The sequence below is a fragment of the Tiliqua scincoides genome, chromosome 7 (assembly GCF_035046505.1).
Source record: "Tiliqua scincoides isolate rTilSci1 chromosome 7, rTilSci1.hap2, whole genome shotgun sequence".
NCBI lineage: Eukaryota > Metazoa > Chordata > Lepidosauria > Squamata > Scincidae > Tiliqua > Tiliqua scincoides.
The window spans coordinates 74,023,748-74,029,645 of NC_089827.1; positions in this window are offsets into that span (position 1 = coordinate 74,023,748).

The window sequence follows — 5,898 nt, forward strand, 5'->3', positions numbered from 1 at the left end:
ACATGGCTGAATTCTCCTTGCTGACAAGAATGCAAGAACAACTCTCCTGGATCATCTAAACCAGCATCCTGCTTTCCATACTGGCCAATGAGATTCCTTGGGAAGTGCACAAAAAAGCCACAAGAGCATGCTTTTTGCATGGTGAAGACTCAGTGACTTGGATGCAGTGGTGTCACTGGGGGTGTGTGAGGGGTGACACGCATGGGGGGTGACACCACTGCTGGCCAAAATTTTTGAAATCTTGATATTTTTGAATAATTTCATCATGTAATATATTATTTGATGTGTATTTTTAAGCAGAATGCAATGAAACAAGCCAACTTGAAATATCTATTCAATCAAAAGTTATAGCCAAAAAAGGGGGCGGAGTGATAGTGCATCACTATGCCCACTGCCCAGGTCATTGGGTGGTCCACTGCGTGGGAGGAGGTTCATCATGCTGGTCTCCCACACCGGATGATGCAAACCCTGGTGACGCCAGTGCTTGGACGGCCTTGCGATACTCATTCACTTAAAGAGCCTGGGGGCTGGGGACAAGAATAGGCCCTCAGTTTGGCTGTACTTGTCGTAAGAGGCGACTAAACAGTCACCGGGTAGATGAGGCTCATCAGCCTGGGAAGGCAGCTCATCTGAGAGAAGGAAAGCTCTGATCCCAAACCTCCACTGCCTTGTGGCTACATCCAGTTATGGAAAAAGCTTCAGGAGTCAACCTCGAGGCAAAATTCGGAGCCGGACTCCCTGAGGCAGTTTGCGGCTGTATATAGTCACGCTCTGGCAACTCCTGCGACACAGCTGGAACCAACCGTATTGGCCTCTGCCTTTCCATTGGACCATTTCAGCAATGTGGAGAGGGGGGATTTGCTGCATGGGTAACAGTCTATCCTCCATACCTGCTTTACTCAGGCTTCGCGCACTGGAGAGGACACTGTTCCAGAACCACCATTCAGAGCGCGATACCATAGTCTTCCGAGACTGAAGGATGCCAACAACTAAAGAGCCTGGTTTACAGTGAAGGCTAACCATTCATTGGAGAGAAGGGTGGCAAGTGGTTGAATGTATGAACTAGGGATACATTAACGGTGTGTTTGGTCTAATATGGTGGCAGTAGAAAAATCTTTCCTTTTGTCTGCCATAACAAAAATTGTGTGGCAGGGCAGTTCTGGCGGAGTCACCTAATTAATTGGGACTTCCTTTGCCTAGAGGTGGAGTAGTTATTTTGCTGCGATCAGGGGTGATAACCACTCCATGGTTGCCATGACAACCATAGACCGTCCACTGCATTAGTGGTCCAACGCATGGAGCTGTTCGCACACTGGATTGATTAGTGCGCTCGGCCTCGGAAGCAGGGCATAAATAAATAAAGATAGCATTATAATAAGAATTGGATAACAGTGTTCATTAGCAGCCATGTTTGAACACCGCCACAATATACACTTTGATCTTCAAACAGAAAGAACAAACGTGACCAGAGCGGGGTGGAAAGAAAATACCCACAAGTTCTTCCATCTGTGCCTGACAGGTTCCGGTCACTTGAAAACAGGTTTCCATAACTCGGTTTTGCGGAAGAGTTGCACTTTCAATGGCAACTGCCAAAACATGCATTTGCAGAGGGGTTGCAACAAAACAATTATTTCTCAGGCTGACTCAGGTTGGTGTAAATTCAGAGTCTCTGTGTCGGGCACTGAGGCTCAGTTTCCCTCCCCCTGGCCTGCCTCCTCCCCACCCTCCCTCACCTCCCCCCACCCCAAAATTCTTCCTCCCTGCCTCCCCCATGCCCCCACCTACCTCTCCGCTGCCCAGCGGTCTATGCAACCGAGCTGCAGAGTTCCAGTGCTCTGCCAGCCCTAGCCCAGTGCTGGCAGTGGCGCTCCACCGGTGCTAGGATTCACAAATGTGCCATAAGGCATGTTTGCAACAGTGCACGCTGGTCGTGAGCCAGTGCGCATTGGTTACGATTGGGCCCTTAGCCTTCTATGATGTAACTTCCAGCTTCTTGGAGACCCTTCGGGGTTCTGTGGCTCTGCTTCTAGGGCGGCTAATAGTTTCTAGAGTTTTCTAGTGATTTTCAACTGCTGTGCGCCAAGCTCCCTTGGTGCGCCTACAGAACTATCGCTGCGGCACCCCGTTTGAAAATCATGATGTTGGAGATGTTGGATTCACTCCAGAATTTTGACTGACTGTTTTAGGCAATGGAGCAGAGTTATCTCTCTCTTTCATTTAAGAATCAAGGAGCCTTCATCCGCTGTCAGGCAGCATTGAAACTTCAAAGCTCCTGTAATTCAGTTGACTTCTCTAATAGGATTATGTTTCACAGGTGGTGAATACACCCTTGATGCTTGCATTGCTCTACAGAGAGCATGCCATTCAGATTAATGTTGTTTATTGCATAAGAACTGTTGGTTGTGCTGGCCACTCTCTTCAGTAGGTCAGTAAAACCTACTCATGTGTAATAATGAGAGCTGAATAAGTACAAGAGGCTCTTCTTAAGAACATAAGAACATAAGAACATAAGAACATAAGAACAGCCCCACTGGATCAGGCCATAGACCCATCTAGTCCAGCTTCCTGTATCTCACAGCGGCCCACCAAATGCCCCAGGGAGCACACCAGATAACAAGAGACCTCATCCTGGTGCCCTCCCTTGCATCTGACATAGCCCATTTCTAAAATCAGGAGGTTGCATATACACATCATGGCTTGTAACCCATAATGGATTTTTACTCCAGAAACTTGTTCAATCCCCTTTTAAAGGCATCTAGGCCAGATGCCGTCACCACATCCTGCGGCAAGGAGTTCCACAGGCCGACCACATGCTGAGTAAAGAAATATTTTCTTTTGTCTATCCTAACTCTCCCAATGCTCCATTTTAGTGGATGTCCCCTGGTTCTGGTGTTATGTGAGAGTGTAAAGAGCATCTTTCTATCCACTCTGTCCACCCCTGCATAATTTTGTATGTCTCAATCATATCCCCCCCTCAGGTGCCTCTTTTCTAGGCTGAAGAGGCCCAAACACCGTAGCCTTTCCTCATAAGGAAGGTGCCTCAGCCCAGTAATCATCTTAGTCGCCCTCTTTTGCACCTTTTCCATTTCCACTATGTCCTTTTTGAGATGTGGTGACCAGAACTGGACGCAATACTCCAGGTGTGGCCTTACCATCGATTTGTACAGCGGCATTATAATATTAGCCGTTTTGTTCTCAATACCTTTTGTAATGATCCCAAGCATAGAATTGGCCTTCTTCACTGCCGCCGTACATTGGGTCAACTCTTTCATTGAGCTGTCCACCACCACCACAAGATCTCTCTCCTGATCTGTCACAGACAGCTCAGAACCCATCAGCCTATATGTGAAGTTTTGATTTTTTGCCCCAATGTGCATGACTTTATACTTACTTACATTGAAACACATCTGCCATTTTGCTGCCCATTCTGCCAGTTTGGAGAGCTCCTTCTGGAGCTCCTCACAATCACTTCTGGTCTTCACCACTCAGAAAAGTTTGGTGTCATCTGCAAACTTAGCTACCTCACTGCTCAACCCTGTCATTTATGAACAGGTTGTAAAGCACTTACACTAGCTATATGGTCAAACAAGAAGATTTAGGTCAAATGCAAACCAAACCAACAAAAAATTGCACGTTAAACATCTCAATTTGTGTAGCTCTTCGACAGTAAAAATGTTGGTCAGGAAAACAGAGGATAGGGAATAAAGGTCAGACCTTGGGCTGTAAAGTGTAAATTAAATCCGTTGTAGGCACATTTAATTTATGCCAGTAGTGTTGGAAGGCAATTTGCTCTGTGGGATAGAAAGCATCGCATTAACTTGCATCACTGCCCCATGTATCAGTCTATCCCATTTGACCTTGTTATTGATGAACCACAGGGAATGTTTGTGTCAAGTAGAATGCTAATCTATGAGCAGCCTGGGTGGGGGAAATGGGACAGCAAAGTTGCCTTTGTCTTCTTCTTGAAGTATGGCCCTTTCTGCAAGCAAAAGCACATCCAAACCAGATCTAGAGCTGGGGTCAAAAACCACGTTAAGAGGAGAATCCGTAACATATTGTCCGGTTATCGTCATGTAGTCATGAGTGGGCAAGGGCAGTTTTTAAAACAATTTTCAATTCTAGAGAACTATCCTCATGTTTTCTCCAAGGTTCCTCACCCAGTGGCATACCTAATGGCTCAGGGGTTTGGGACAGTGATGTCAAAATGTCAAGTAAAACCCAGACAAAGAGGAGGTACAGACGGCGTCCACTTCATGATCTGGCTACTTCTGGTTTGAGTAGACCTGTTGCGGTAGCTGGGGCTTTCCCAGAGCATGGGGAAGAGTATCCCCTTACTCGGAGGAGCCCGTCAGTCTTCCAACATCCCCCATAGGATGCAGCGTGGCCCGTGCTGGTCCCATTGCATTGACCAGGGGAGGGGGGTTGGATAGGATTGGGCTGCCCGGGTGATAGGCTGTGTTGGGGTTTCAGTGTTACTGGGAAGAGCTATGCCAGTGTTACAAGGAGGGCTGGCATTTCATTGCCTGGATGGGCTTAGGATACGACAGAATGTGCCAGCATCTGTGCGACATCGGTGTAGGGTCCGAATATTGGGTCATGGTGAGACTTCTAAAAAGGGTATACTTATTTTATGTGTCTAACTGATGTAGATGCATGTAAATCAAATGCTTTGCTTGGGACAGCATAGAAGTCTGGCTCTTCTGGAGGGATAATATGGATGGGCTTAGACAACAACTGGTGTCTCCTTTAGAAGGAACAGGTGCATTCGTTAAGGTGAGCAATCACCTTGGGGAGATCAGGCCCCGTGATCTTGCGTCAGCACTCTGAAATATTTTTGAGCATCACTTCTGTTTCAATGACAAACCTCCGCTTGGTAGAATTTAATATGCACATGTTTGCAAAATTACGACATATAATTAGGCAGCCGCTCATTACAATAATTTCTAAGCGTCCCATTTTCCAAAATGGTATTGGTATAAAATTTATGCCTTTTGGGTTATATCATTTTATGAAATAGTTAGGTCATCTGGAGGCCACAAAACATTTGCCAAGCTATGAATATCAAAACCCAAATTAATATTAAACAATATGTCACAAAACTGCATAAAGTATCACTATTTAAATCAGTTTATCAGGGAATGAGTCTGCCTATATGAGACTTGCTTTCTATTATCATATTCATAGCAGATTATCCAAGTACTGTTATAGTCCTCCAAAAGCCTCCAGTATATATTTAACCACAGAGATACATAGTGAGACATTTACACAACTGTCGCCTTAAATGAGAGTTATCACTGTAATGAATCCTACAGGAATATGGCCTCATCTATGATATATTTTTCTCCCCTGGAAAAATCTTAGGAATAGTATTAGCAATTGGTTGGAAAATGCCCTATTTGCAATTCTATTTTGCATTTATTTTGCATTCAAACAGTCCTACAAACCCCCGCACCATTCCAATTATCAACAGGAAAAATCAAATATTTAGTACAGTTGCACACAAAATAACCGAGTACATCATTAGAGTGCATGCATAGGAATGCATACATAATATTTTCATTTGTTCTAAGTGTTACATGTACTGTTAATCTGTTCCCAAAACAACTATAAATAGCTGCCGTAAAGGTTAGGGAACATGAAGATTTGCAGGGTGTGAAACTAGGTTGACCGATATAATGTAGGAACTTAATGGAGCGAGGTCGGTGGCGCTGAGTCACAGATCGAGAGACAAAGTTGGGCGACATGGATCAGCAAAGAGAGTTTCCCTAGAGTTGCGCACTGTCCTTGTGACCAAAGACATTGCAAGTTGTATTGGACCAGTTCTCTGACCAGATGTGGGTACAAATAAGAGGCTGTTAAGATTGATATACCCAGTTTAGGCAAAGTATATGTCCATTC